General features: G+C 34.9%; 1 protein-coding gene across 16 annotated transcripts in view; it reads right to left on the reverse strand.

Moving 5' to 3' along the window:
* Window positions 1-16,024, reverse strand: part of TENM3 (teneurin transmembrane protein 3) — a 1,287,001-nt gene that overhangs the window by 876,596 nt on the left and 394,381 nt on the right. The gene's annotated exons all lie outside the window — the stretch shown is intronic.

Raw genomic sequence — 16,024 nt, forward strand, 5'->3', positions numbered from 1 at the left:
ATTATGAGAATCCCAGGGGGGGAAAAAAAGGTAAAAATAAACTAAGCTTGGGAGGGGGTTGTTTTTGTTAGCTTGTTTGATTTTTTTTTTTTTTTTGGTTGGCTTGGGATTTTGCTGTTCATAAAATAAGAAAGAAAAATATTTAATTTGCACTACAGAAAAAACTTTTGATTTTAAACTGAAGGAAGACCTCCTAAATACAGAAGCACAATGTCTAAATCATAGAAGAGCGAAAATATTCATGTTTTAAATTCCTTCATCAGGTCCTTCAGACCTTGGTGTTCCAATAGGTCTGTGAACAATAGAAAGAACACGGGATTCCCTGCAGGAAAACAAAGAAACTAAGTTTGTGTTTCACCTGCAATCTTGGTGTTTTCAGTCATTGCTTCCTGACTCCAGCTAACTCCAGTCTGCCAGATTCTTCTTAGGCTAATGAGCATTATAAGTTCAGCTGTTCTTTGCAAAGCACTTACTTTTTCACTTCATCCTAGCAAAAGGACTAGAAAAATCAACCATGCATTTCCCAGCTATTACTTTGCTTTCTGGTTTTGTTTAAATGCTTGCAATCTCTTGGTTCCACTCCAATTTAATTAGTGGCCCAATGTTTTCACAAGCAAAAGTTGTCATTGATATAAAATGAGGTGAGTAGTGATCTGTTAATTCAGCAACACTTCAAAATGACTGAACATGAATGAAAAGGTAAATTGCAATTACATTCCTAAGAGAGTACATATGAAATCCATATTAATACCACATTAGTTCATCATGAGTAACATTATTATAGCTAATACTAAATGATAAAATAATGACTACCTACTTATAGAATTAGCATTTCTAATCTTCCTCCTAAAAGGAATATAATTATGCTTCTCTAGAAAGAATGCAAAGATTTGCCTACTTAAGTGATTATTTAGGCACAAAATATGGGTTTCAGCTGACTCAGCATGCATAGCCTCATGTAGGGTTTCCTGAGGTAAACAGCACAGTTAAATGTGCAGGAGTTAACTTGTTGAAATTTTGAGGGAAAATTTGCAGTTTATGTTTTTAATTTAGAAAGAGGTATTTGCATTCCATTCTAACATTTAGGAAACAACATTGAAGATAAGAAAAAGAGCTGCATAAATATGGCTTATCTTTCAAGTAAACTAGATTTAGCATTTTTTATGGCCTTCATTTCTCCTGTGCTCAATAGACAGTAGGACAATAACTTTGTCCTATTTAAGTGCCTAAAAAACCCCAAACAAACTGAAAAAGAGTTAAGGCATAAATTAAACACATGAATGACAGAGGCTAACAGACACATCTGGGGATACTGGCCTTCCGCATACTAAAAGTTGTAGTTTGGTTTCAAAATTACGTTTGCAAAAGGATGAAAGTGAATGCGGGATTTTTTGAGTCCTAAGGCCAGTGCTTCAACATTACATTTGCTTTCTATAATATTTATGTTTGACACCCCAGAAATGAATCTTATGTAAGTGATGGCTTTACCAAAGAAATTTTTGTAGCTATAACCCATGACTAAAATGAAACTGTGTAAAAGAAAAGGAGGAACATAAGCTATAAGGCTTTGCTTTAAGTGGGATGCTGCAGTAAAGCTCTGAGCACATTTAAAAAGGCCAACACAGAGGAGGCTTTCATAGAAGCATCTGTGAGGCTATAATTTTGTGTAATTTATGAGGGACTTAACAGAGTGACTAAGAAGAGAGAAAACATGAAAGTAAAAGGTAAATTTAAAGGCACAACTTTTGTCTGAGAAAATTGTTAATCTACAAATTAAAAATGACAAAGGTGTAACGACCCATCCATCAATATGACAACCAGCAGTTTTAGGTTGTTTCCTTTCCATACTAGAGATGTCTTTAAATTGTTAAAAGGAAAAATTATTTGAGCCTCACACACCAGTTAATGATTGTGATTTTCTATGTCTTGTTATGATATATTTGTTACCATGACATATTTGGGTCAGAAATGTTGAGGAACACAGGCTGCTGTTTGGTAAACAATTTCAGCTAATGCAGACTTTAAAGTTCTACAGGGTTTACAGTATTTGAGAGAGCAATTAACAGCCTGTTGAACCATTCTCAAACAACCATGCCCTTTCAAGTCGACTGTCAATGGAAAGGCAGGGTAGGTATGGATCTCCTGTGAGCAGCCTCTGCGGCTCCTTCTGTGCAGTGACAGGAACAAAGCTGGGGGTGGCATGGGGATTTGGCACTCTGCATCAGAAGTCAAGGAAGCTTCAGGCTGCCAAGACTAGAGCCTTGTGTTTCTTACAAGGCCCTCACACTTGAATTGCAGAACTATTTGTTTATTTATTTTGAACACTGTTAAACAAGGGAGTGTTAAAAGATTTCTACTAAACTTGCTGGGAAAAGCCCTACTGTTCAAGACAGAAGTGCAACTAATTGCATTTAAATGAGCATAGATTTTTTTACATATTTATACATATATCTTAAGATGCATTTTGAAATAGGATATGATACTTAGTCAAAGCTAGTTCCTGTTGAAACAGTACAGGAAATCCACTGCACACTAAAACACATAAGTAATTCTTTTAATAGTTTTGTGCTTCTTGCAAAAATGTAATACAGCAGAAAAAAGCTGGAGTAACAATGAGAGAACATTTATTTTTGCACAAAGAGATGCTCTCAAGGTAATGTGTAATTTAAAGCTCTTGACACATTTTCCTTCTTGTGAACAGTGACAGTCTCACTTGGAGAAAACAGAGGAGTTTTTTCCTCAGGTTGCCTTGACTCTGCTAGTTTACTTAAATCACTGTCTAAATGAAGCACTTCAGCAAGTTCTTTTGCTGTGCATAAACAATAACAACTGCTGTGAAAAATTCCAGCAGATATACCAGGAACACCCTTCCCACCTCTATAAGCACAAAAAACTCACATTCGCTTGCTAGCTAGAAGCTGGAAACACAAAGATTTGCTCTGCTTTTTCCACAAGAGTTAATTCCAGCTCCCTAGGAGGTGAGGACCTTGCAAGGGTAACCTACTCCCCTGCCACACTGCCAGACTTCTGCTGGGGACTCAAAGCCCTGTGTCAGCCTCACTGCAGCCTGATGAGTTAACCTGGGGTGCATTCTGCCTCACAGAGCTGTTGTGTTAATACTACCAATTTCATCCGGGCTTTCCTGAGAAAATCAAATGGCCTTGAGAACTGTTGTGCTCTCAGATCAGAGAGAGTCACAGCATGCACTTGATAGTGAATCTCTGATACTTTAACAATTTTTTTTAGTGCTTTCACATTATTGTAATAACTATAAAACTCCAAGACTTAAATAAGGTAATCAAAATGACTGCAATGTTTAATTATTGAAATACAGGTGCTAAAATTATTTTAGAACACAAAAGGATAAACCCCAATCTTTATATTGATAATTTTTTAAAATCATCTGCTTCCATAATTAAGCACTTGTGAATCAAAAAGAATTACAGACCACAGCATAAAATAAAGAAAATATTTGCACTCTCTCCTGTGGCTATTTTCTTCCATCTTAAGAACAATTTAATGATCCTTTAACTTTTTCTCACCTGCAACTAAGCCACAAGTTTTACTGATTCTGAGTAGTCTGCTTAATAAATGTGAAGTGAAATGCTCAGTCAGAGCTATTGGCTTTGAACCACAGATATGAGATTTTAGAATGAGGGTCTCGACTTCTTGCTGGGTTGTGCTCAAAGCCTATACACACATACAGCCTTTGTGAGTCCAGTCGCCAAGTAAACTTTGCATACACTTCAACTAGGCATGATAGTAAAGGCAGGTGCCCAAAATAACTGGAAAAAAAGATGAAAGAAAGTACAAATACACAAAGCTGAAATGGTCAAAAGCAAATGGGAAGTCGGTTTATGCAGAGCATGGGATAATAAATGAAAGAAACCAATTTTTGAGCTGTTAAAATGTTGAAAGGAGCCTGTAATGAAGCAATTTAACAGTACCAGTGGGAAAACTGTAATTCTACCTTTGTACAGTACTGTGGAATTAGAAGACAGAATAAGCAGTACTAAAAAGACAAATTCTGATGAAATTAATTTACTCACAGACTATTGCTCTCTCATCCACAAAAGTGCACAAGTACAAACTCATTAAGGATTAACGAAAGTGGTTGTGGAAAAAAATATAAATAGAAGAGACCCTCAAACTTACATTCATAATAATCTAAGTACGTATATAAAAGCTTTCCCTCCCTCTACCAAGACAAAAAGAATTACAGAGCCTCAGAATAATAAACATTAGCCAGACAGTCTAATAGGACTCCTAACAAGAAAGAGCAGGTGATAGGTATTTTCAAATGCCATGGAAAAATCAGGTAGCATTATACATACAATGTATACTATGGATTACAACAATATTATAGTATAAATTTTCTCTATTCCATATATTTATTAATGGGAAGATAAACATTTAACCAATTCTATTTATCAGTTACTCAGTGGAATTATATTGAAAATAAAGAAAGCAAAATAAATTAGTATTTCAGTTGAGTAAAGAGCAGAAGGGATTTTTCCATGCAAAATGAAGGACTTATGAAATGTACCTGTGCAAAGATCCAGTGAATATAGAGACAATTTGGTAATAAAGGTAAAAAACTGCATATGGGATGCAGCTATTTATGCCAATGAAACTGTTCCAACTGTAGGCAGAAATCTAGCAAATAATGGTATTCTTTCTAATTGGCTGAACCAAATATCTATAAAATGGACCATCACTGAACTTGGACTCAGATCCTCAGACATATGTGTGTAGGAGTTGGGTGACTAAATACCTTTCAGGAGCAGGCAGCCTCCATGTGCAATATCTAAATAAAAGTAGAAGGGTAAGGTTGATTTGTTTTTCACAGATCTGTCATCACTTTACTCCCAACCGTCTGCATAACAAGTATATGAGACTTCCTTATTCACAGACCCTTCAAGTTTATTCAAATGGGATGATTACTGCTCTATCAGCTGTCAGAAAGTAAAATATCTAGGAAGAACCTGTTTGCTCTTTAAAAATAGTTTTCCTTCCAGAACTATGTAGAAATGTAGTTTACATCCATGAGATTAGAAGCAATGAACAAAAAAAAAAAGGCAGCATACTGTATTTTAAATGCATTACTGCTGTTACTAGCTGGCCAAGAGCAATGCCTGCAGTGGAAGTAAGGCCACTTCTGCTTTTGTGGGGATTATTTAAGTTTAAATAAAAGAAAAAGCACAACATAAAATAAAAAAAAATCAAAAAAAAAAAAAAAAACAAAAAACCACAAAACACAAAAAAAACCCCACCAAGCAACAAAACAGCCAAAGAAAGAAACAACAGTGGAAGGAAGAAAAAAACTTCCACTGCAGATTTGCTTCTTGCCATTTTGATGGTTGGGAACAAAACAACCACAACAACAAAGCTCGCAGTGTTAATTATTGACTCTTCTTCAGAGGTAGTCACAGTGAACTTTAAATTATAAATGGTCTGTATAATTTGAAGGAGACGATGAATAAGGGGTTTGCAGAGGATGTTAGAAAAAAAAGATGCAGCACTTTGGCAAGCAAAACAGCTAAGGATGCTCTATTTGATCAAAGTGAGAAAACCACTTATGCCAAACTGTCTGCTTTGTTTATAGTCATTGCCATTCTCTCACATCATCTGCCTTCTTGCATTATCGTACTGTCTACATTTTTTATTTACTGTTGAATGATCAGTGAATCAGCACCCAGTGTATTTTTCTATGACAGATTTACTTAAATGCACTGAATTCACTAACATTTTGCTTAGGGCAACTGTAATATCTTTATGAATACTAGTTCCTTTACTCATAACCAAAAGTGGACAGCATATAAAGAATAACCAAAGCATAAGATATGAAAAGGATTATGAGAATTCCATGTCAAAATGAACACAATCCCCTGATATTATGCTGTAAAAAAAATAATGGTATTTCTGTCTTTTGGGCAAGGAGAAATAAATTTTCCACCACATAATAAATTTATTAGCCTTCCTGACCTCATCATTCCCACCTTAAGTTAGATATAGCATCAAAGACAAGAACATCTGTTTGACAGCCATATTTTCAAATTCAGCTTGTTACTGGCCATAGTTGTTACATTGTTTAAAATTTATTGCTCGAGCACCACCTCGTGGAAATTGTTATAACTGCAAAATTTTTCTCAAATATACCCATGTGCATATATGTATGACCAAAAAAGGCAACAGTGATATTTAAGCAGATGCAAAATTGTTGCATGAATTTTAAATAACATTGGCATAATAAATATGAATGCAAATATTTAGTTATGGACAGCACTGTTCCTCTGAATCTATGTTGAAACACAATTATATATTTTAAGTAATTTAATGAAAAATTTTGTTCTCTAAAGGACCATATTACCTACTCATTTTTTCAGATAATACTAATTACTATAGCCAAATAGGTTTTGCTGATTTATTTGATATTGCCATGTTAATTGCACATGTCAATATGCCTTGTCTATTTTTTACAGATAAAACTCAGTCTTCTCTAGTTATTTTGACAATAACCCCTGAACATTTAGAATAAGGACACCTGGCAAATTATAACATATTTCAGGTGGATTTTTTAGCTTTTATTTATTCATTTTACAAGTTTTAAAAAATATTTTTATGTCAAACAGTCCAGAATTTACAACTGGAATAACTGGGTCACCCAGTCACAGCATACTAAGACAATGGCACATCTGAGATAGGGCACTTTTTAAAGCTCTAGATAAAACAAAATGCAGCCAAAAATAAGACTCTTGGAAGAAGAGTACTATATTGATACAGTGGGTGATCTCTTTCAGTATTTTTTTAAACAAAGAAAAAAATTTTCCAACAAAGAATAAAGAGAAAGAGACCCACACCTTATTTTACTGAATTGCAACACAGCCATTGGTTTTTCTTATAAGCCAGTCAGGAAACCTCTGAAACTATTTTCTGACTAAAGAACAAAGGTAGCTGATAAATTTTTTGCAAGACTTTTGCATTTACTTTAAAGCATTTTATATCATCCAAACCCAAAAGATTACTTCAGTAAGTCCTTCCAAAGGGACTGGTCCTAGGCAGCACAACCAGCTGAACATTTGGGAGGGGTTTTTTTGTTCAGAGACCTTAAGACAGCTTTTGCTCTACACATATATTCATTTTGTCTAGGACAGAGTAAAATTCCCTCACACTAGCTGGCATAGAGCTGTGCTTTGGGTTTGTGCTGGCAACACATTTGGGTTGATAACACAAAGATGTTGTTAAAATTGCCGAGCAGCACTTGCACAGAGTCAAGGCCTTTCCTGCCTCACACTCCTCTCTACCGGCGAGGGGGCTGGGAGTGCACGAGGAGCTGGGAGGAAAAGCAGCCAGGAGAGCTGATCCCACTGACCAGAGGATATCATATTCCATTCCATTCTGCATGGCATCATGCTCAGCATCCAAAACTGGAGGGAAGGGCAGGGGGGGAGAACGAGTCTCCACTGGTGAATAGGGAACGGCTGGCATCGGTCACTTTGTGGTGACCAAGAGTTTTTGTCTATATCACTTGTTTTCTTGGGGTTTATTTTACTCTCTTTTTTTTTTTCCCTTGCAATTTAAAATTATTTCTACTATTATTTCTTTTTAGTTAATTTAATTACTGTTTTGTTATCTCAACCCCTGGGTTTTATCACTTTTACCCTTCTAATTCTCTTCCGCCCAACTGGGCAAGGAGTGAGTGAGCAGCTGTGGGGGAGTTGGTGTCCTGCTGGCAATAAACCACAACAGTATTTCTAAGATGCTGCCTGTATGTGCAATAAAGTAACCACTAAAATAATATGCACATTAAATATGGAATATATATTGCTCAAGAACACGCACAGAGAGTAAAATGCTTGCAATGGAACAGATATTCTTTGCTAGTTGACAATAATGAACTCTTACATATCAGTTCAGTTAGGTTTAAAGCAAAACTACCTTGTTTTGTCCCCAGATATACTACTGAAAATGCACATGAAAAACAGTCTATCAATACAAATCAATATAAATATCAAGCATTTAGTACAAATCCATTGAGCTTTCCCATCTAATTAAATTAAGCAGTTGTATACTAGCCCATCAAAATAATCTTTAAATTGTTATATTACTTTCCACAAAAGAAAATAAACAAGAGAAGCAGCCCTACTAAATATTCAAGACAGATAATCAAATAGACAATACCACAATTGGTAGGTTTTGTAGCTTCTGCTGCCTGTTTTACCACCATATTCTAGATGCCTTTCCATGAAAAATATATCTAGGGGTCCCAACAAGGCTCAGTTCCCCTGCCTTTACTAACAATAATCAACTAAATACCAAATCAACCAAACTCTGGTAAAAACTACTTAACTCTTCAATATCACAGGTCCTGTCAATACAGATGCAATTGTTAACGTTTCCTTCAAATAAGTCTTTAGTTCTCCACAGTTACTATTTCGCCTACCAGTATTTCAACACTAATTGTATCAGTATATAAAAAGTAGTGGAAATATAGAGCAATGTACATCAGTAACTTAAAATACTCACTTTTTAAACATGCATTTACTCTGTAAAATCAATACTGTCATTGTTTAGATTTAGGAGTCAAGAGTCTCTGAAAAGCTGTACAGGTAACTAATTTATTAGCAGGTTCATGTTTAAAAATACCCAAAAAATAATAATAACACACAAAAATGTCTGTTAAAGGCAATAGGTAATGATGCACTCCAAAAATAAAAATCTCAAATATCCTGCCTTGTCTAGATGTGTATAAGTTTCTGTGTCTGATGGCAAAAAAGGGAAAGTCATCAGTAAAGTACTTTGGAATCAATTTATAAAAGAAGGAATCAACAGGACAGATAAATATAATTTTACAGCACTGTTAATTAAGTCATTACTCAAGGAAAGATGGCAACACTCTTACTGGCTTCACAGCTATTCCACACACTGATCAAAGTTGCATGTTAGGGAAAATCTAACTACAAGATGAAGGACTCATTAATAGAGGTTTTGAATAAAGCACTTTTAAAAATATTCCAATTTCCAAAAAATGTAGTTACAGGCAATAAACAATACACTGGTACTCTTAAATTAGTTCTGTGAGCAGCAGCTTAAGTGCAAAGTCATGATAATACAGTTTGCATTTTAGGTTTATGCCACCTAATTTTCAAGGCTTTATTCCATGTGGATGGATTATATCTTCAGTAAAACATTTCCTTAAGCCATTTAGGCTTTAAAACAAATCAAGTCATAAAACTGCTGGTCAGCAAGTTCCTTTCAAAGCTAGTTTCAAACACTTTTAAAGCATAAACTGTGCTTGGGGAAATGAGGAAAAACTGCTAGAAACTGGTTTGCCTGTGTCCACAACTACAGAGTGTTGTCATATATTAAATTCAAAATCTCCCAATTTAGCTTCTTTCTCAACAAAGGCCAAAACTACTGACTCTCCTTACAGGTTAGGCAGTACCCATTAAAGGGTACCAGAGGAAGTGCAAAGTGACCTAGAAACACCGGTACCAGTGACCTTTCTTGAACATGTAGTGAATGTTTTTTTCCCTTTGTTCTGAAAGGACAAACACACTTAGAGTCACTTTCAGCAGATTTTCAGTTCTTCTGGGTGAGTGGACATGCCTTTTGATTCCACACCGCACCTCGTGTGAGCAGACTGCCCCCGTACGATAACAGGTAGGCTCAGAGTCACATTAAGGATTTTGAGATTTGATTTCACAGCTTTTTCCTGAACTTGCACAGATGGTGTCTGCCTTTTGATCCACCTGCAAATGGCCATTTGAGTTGCGTATTCAAAGCTGGCTTCATGCGTCACCTGTCATAGCACTTCCTTTGATAACACTGGCTAGGGAAATTGTTTCTGATCAACCTAGCTGCTCCATGACTTTGCAGGTCATACTTGCTCTGGACAAGGCTATACTAGAATTTTGTGAACTTTGGAAGCACAGTTGCCACTTGATTTTCAAGTCTTATTTATTTATATTTTAAGGATGAGAGAAAAGGATGTTTTTTGGGTCTTGTCACTTGAAACAAAAAATGTAGAAATGTATTCTTGCATGCAGGAGCACACTGCACTCCAGCTATGTTATTGCTACAAAGTGCAAGAGAATTGGACAACTTTTTTTAAAAAAATAATTTTACCCATCACCATTTAATAAGCATCTTCTAGTGTTGCAATAAACTTGCTATGCACTGCATCTATCAGAACACACATACTGTACTGTTCTAAGTATAGATAATTTAATCACCAGAAATTTTAAGTTACCTCTCTTTTTTTTTTTTTTCTACTAGAGAAGAAAGACTTTTAGATTAGTGTAAGCTATTGCCTTGTGATTAGGTATGGTCAGCTATAAATAATAAATTTGGGGGCTAACATTTTTTCCATTTTACTCTTCTTCACTTCACATATAGATTTGGAGGCATGTCCCTAAGCAAGTACCCATACTGGGTGTCTACCTAACTGCAGCAATCTTTAATTCTGTTTCTGTAGCAAATACTTGAAACTGAACAATGCTTATTGTTATTAAAGACAATCTTTACACATGAAGTAAGGAGTGGTTATAGCTGATATAGCACTGGCTCCTGCTGGATTAAACAATCATAAAACATTCTGTCATCCACAACATCTTGAATTAACCAAGAGTGAAAAATGTGGATCCAGATCACTGCTACAGTGATGATTACCAAACCTGTAATTAAGCGCAGCTTCTCTTGGTAACCTAAAATTACTGGGTGCTAAATGGGCATGTACATTTTATTATATCTAATCAAATAGTATTGGGATTGCACAAGAAAGTTATAAAGTCCTAATATAAAGTCATTTATTTGACTTTTAAAGGTTGTGTTTTCCAGTTTAACAAGCAGTTAATTCACTCAAATGGCTAGGTAGTAGGACCATATTAGTTTTATGTCTTCAAGCCTCAGCTAAGAAAAGCATGTGGCACCAGTGTAAAAAGAAATTTATGAAATCCAAACAAAAATTAAAATATAATAAATAAAAGAGAAGGCTGTTAATTCTTCTTTCAAGGCTTCATGAATTAAAAAAAAAAAAAAGAAAAAGGAACTTTGTTTGCATTAGAGTTTCAATATATTATTCTCTTTAAGTTTTCATTTTCAAATCAAACAGGTATGCAAAAAGCGTTTAAATGCTTACTGTTGCAGACATTTTAATAGGCTTGTTCACTTTCTTTTTTTCTTGGTCCAACACAAAGTATTTTCCCAAAGTAACGATTAGATGTGTATTCCCATCATGCTAAAAAATCATTTAGCTCACTGTGTTAGACATTAAGGAAGTTTTATTGCTATAATGTCTTCATGCAGCTCATATCCTCCTGCTCACATTTGAATGAGCTTGCAAGTTTAACCATCTGGGAATGCCACTCCAAGTAAATTATGTTAGTAAAGACAATCTTAGACCTTCTTCAGTCTTTGATTATGCTTAGGTATTTGAGAAAGAGCCCAGTATTCCCATATTCTACAAAAGGAAGGGGAAAGGCTGGCTACACACATTTGTGTCCAATTCCCCTGTCTTCACTCTTTGTTCTGGACTGTCTGAGTAGATTTTGCTGGCATATAGGTTCCTGATCTTGATGCTTGCAAATTGTTAAATGCCAGTATTTTCTTTCCAATCTCCATGTCATGTATAACAGGAATTGTTTGCTAGAAGTAGTAAAGAAACTACATTATTCTCACCAGTCTTATGATCAGAAAACAGTGCTTTAAAGTTGTGATGTAAAAACATATTATGTGCCATTTTGATGAGGCTAATAAAGGTCAAGTGGACAAAGAAGAAGTCAACCACACTTATCGTGACATTATTTTATATATTTCTTTCCTTAGTATGATATATAAACTACTCTAACTTACAAAAGGAACACCATGTCTTAGAGGCTCACTTACACATTTCGCTTTCCTTAGGGTTATGAAGCCTTTTTCTGCACAGATACTAATACAGTAAGCTGAAATTTTAGATGATCCCTTTCCAGTATAGCTGCTATCCATTCTAAACTTTGCGGAATCATCTTATTATAAAAAAGCATATCCCAGCTGCAAATGCATTATGATTTAACAAAAATCATATTGAGCTGATAATAACTTACATTTTCACAGTCTATTGAGAGCCCTAATGTAAGGATTTAGACAGATAAGCAGAAAAAAGACTAGTAGCAGGTTCTATGGTGCAGTGTTCTATATTTCACTCTACAGGACTGAATGTATTTTGCAGTCTTAAAATTCTAGTAAGAAATTTAAGCACTTGGACAGAACTGAGATGAACAAAACTTTTTACGAGAATAGCTAAAATAAATAAAAAAGCCAGGTTATGAGTATTAATGTGAATCAAAATCAGGTTTCAGGTTTCATTGCGTGTGCAAACAATTTGCATTCATAGGGTTCTTTTCAAAATCGACCACAGATTTAAAGAGGAGATACTTTTTCCAGTCAATTAATTACCAGAGTTAAATTAAACTTTCTTAATGTGGGCATCAGAACGAACTCCACGTACATTGGAATTATGGTGCTGGAGGTAAACTGAACAGCATCACGTATTTTATAAAAATAAGTATCTGTGTTTTGTTAATGAGATACACATATATACCCCACAAAGCAGCAACTTTACAATTAAAATTCAGCCTTTCCTATTAAAAAGAAAAAAACCAGCCTTTCCTATTAAAAAGAAAAAAAAAACAAACCCTGTTGCCTTTTCAAGATAACCCATCTTAATATGAATAATAATTGAATTTCATTTTTCTTGGCTAGAAGCTACCTACATTTGAAGTTCGCACCTGCCAGACACTTTTGCTGGAGGCATACACACTCCATATAATGGAAAAGTATGCAAAGTATTTAGATGCAATAGGATGAAAAAAGTGACAAAATACAATTCCTAGAGCGTGTTTCAAGAGTGCTCCATCTATATATAAGAAATTAATTAGTAGTGTAGCAGCAAACAGTGCTTATGTGTATGTATATATTCCATATTTATTGTAGTAATAATGTGTACCACCAAGGGAAATTACACAGTGCTGAACACCTGTTTTACATAGGGAGCCACTAAGACCTGCATTTATGTGTCTCAAGTTTCTTCTCAGGAAAAAAAAATACCTGGAGACAATACCTTAACTCCTTACAGTAAACTTCATATAGACTCATTTACATGTTTTTGGCAGATTCACAGAAGCTCCCTGGAAGCTACAGCCATAAAAGCAAGAAAAAGAAAAGAACCAGAGAACCTTACTGGTACTGCTGTTAATTGGCCATCAGTAAGTACAGGCTGGAAGGAAACTTTAAGGGAAGGGTGTGGGATTTTCTTCTTATAGCCACCTCTTTCTCTTTGTTAAAAAGCCTTCTGAAATAAAAGCTTAGCAAAGCATTAATGTTGGACAAAATTAACTTATTTTCATTTACTAGGAAAAAATTGTCTAAGATAAGCATTTTTCTGGTAAAAATGATCATTTTTTTCCTTAATTCCACTTTTTTTTTCCAGAAATGTTGGCAGAGAAGATTAGAATGATTTTAAATATGATAATTTTAAAACTGTGTCCACATCATTGCCATGTCTAGGCTAACAGAGTATAATAAAACTAGAATATCTAAAAAATAAAATGATATAATAATAATAGATAATGACCAATGATCTTTTACTACAGCAGCCTAATTTTCATTACATTTTAATAAGAAATATTTGGGGGATTTTTATATATTTTCAATATATCTAAAAAAGAAGAATAGCTTTGAGAAAAATTCAGATATGAAATAGAAAAATTGCAAATTCCTTTCACACAAATAAATCAAAGACCATTCATAGCAAGCTAAAGGCCAACTATCCCCTTTCTTGGTTATAATACATATTTAATTACTTATAAAGTATCCAAAATCACACATTTTCCCTCTCTCCACAGTTGTTCTACTCCTAGTGAGACAGTGGGTTTCATTAGAAATCAGCCTAGCAAGCAATCAAAAGGAACAGGTTGAATTGATACTCTATAACTTAATAACAAGTAAATTTTATTTGTCTAGCCATTCTGACAAACTATATTCCTTTGCCAAGTACTGAAGCTGATAGTTCAGGAAAACACATTTTGCCTTTAAATTAGCAGAGGTTGTAGGGTGGTGCTGCTTTGGGTTTTTTGGCTGGTTTATAAAATTGCAAAAAGAACTATGTTGTTTTCTGCAAGATGTCCAAGTGTGCAAATTGCACTAGATCTTGCAATGTTGCTTGTCCTCTTACTTACATATAGTCTAGGTTTTAGATCTTGTACAAATTTAGAAGCTTCAATGTTGCCAGAAATTAATCAATCAACTGATAAATCATGTGTGTGCACATTGTCAGCAGATTGTCCTTTCACTGTGTACATTGCAAAAAGAGTAAGAAACCCCTTCCAACATGTGGATGCTTTCCAGGAGCATGGGCCAATCACAAAGTGATGCACTAAGATAAAGGAGCCAGAGCATTTCAAAAAAGCCAAAATCAGCCCAGCACCCACCACCTACCCTGGTCAGGTCAATGGGCATTGCCAATACAGCTTTGCCCTCAGCTCCTAAAGTGATTAAAAATGGCAGCGGCAGTGTCATTTATTAAAGCCATGACACGTTTGGAGTTGTTTCTTCATATTGCAATCCCCAGTCACACAAAACCCATTAAAAGGAGAGGCACATTTCTAGACTGACAACCAAACAAAATATCCAGGTCAGAGTATCAAGCTGGGAAATTTCTGTGTGTTAGTATCATTCATCTCTGGTAGCCAACAAAATCTGAAATTCATGGGGAAAATAAAATCATCCTGCCCCATTTCAAAGCTGCTGCATGATGGTCTTTCAAAAAATGTAATTATATTTTAAAATTATCTAGCTTATTATTATGAAGGTAGGGTGCTTGTTTTTGTAACAACAATGTAGGAATCTGACTGAAGATTTTTGTATAACTTTAAATAGACAGATACTCATTACTCTTTTTGCGGTGCTTACAGAATATTCAAGATAATAATAAGACTATACAACTAATTATTATGTTACCAAAATATAAAGTCAGAGAAGACTTAAGAGAAGGATGAAAAGAGGTGATACATACTGCCTAGCACTATGGATATTAAAGACACAAATAAAAAAGGGGGAATATAAGTGGAGTTGCTTTCATTTGTAACAGATAAAGACTTAGAAAAATATCCACAGTATCTTTGCTGGAGGACTAAAGTGTAAAGATTTGCTAACATATTTTTGTTTGCAGTAATGTCCTCTATGTCAAATTTACAAAATAATTTTGAAGCTTTATTAAACTGCCATTCTATCCTTTTGTAAATATAATAAAGGGTGATAAAATTCCAATTTTGCAGTTTCCTGTAATTTTTGGTAGTATTTGCAGATGCAGATATTAAAATGCCAGTAGAAAGCTCACAGTATTATTGAAAATGTTAAGGAAAAAACCTATTCTTTGATACATTTCCACAGCTTCTCGTTGCTACTTATGGTTTACAAACTAATTGTTCCTAAAAATTGGGCTGATCAGTAGCAATAAGCAACCAATTTATAAAATAATGACCAAGACTGTAAAGGAATCTGATGCATTTGCATAAAATTTAAGGAAACAGCAACGCTAAATTTTAATTTAGGAAAAAGTGCTATGATGAAAACAGATAACACTGTTGTGTGCTCATTATCTCTGTGGGCTTGTGCTCCTGAGACAAAAATAAGTATTTCCATCGACTATCACAAAACTTTAATCTCTGAAAAACTAAACTTGTAATAATGCCCCCTTTCCCTAACACTTTAGATAACGAGGAGCCCCTAACTTTTGATATTTCATGAAGATGGGATGCAAATCTGAACCCTACTTGGTTTCTTTTCATTTGCTTGTTTAAACTATATCACACAGCATTCTACCCATCCCTCTGTTGTCTAAGCCTGAAAGATGCTTCTGTTTGCTTTCGTGGTAGAAGCAGCCCATGACTGCATGTTCCAAGCGAGAGGGATCTCCGTAGGAACAGCAGCTGCGGTTAAGGCAGTTTCTCAATAATGGTAATGCCTCCTACATATTGAAACA

Source organism: Melospiza georgiana, chromosome 5 (assembly GCF_028018845.1).
Source record: "Melospiza georgiana isolate bMelGeo1 chromosome 5, bMelGeo1.pri, whole genome shotgun sequence".
NCBI classification, from domain to species: domain Eukaryota; kingdom Metazoa; phylum Chordata; class Aves; order Passeriformes; family Passerellidae; genus Melospiza; species Melospiza georgiana.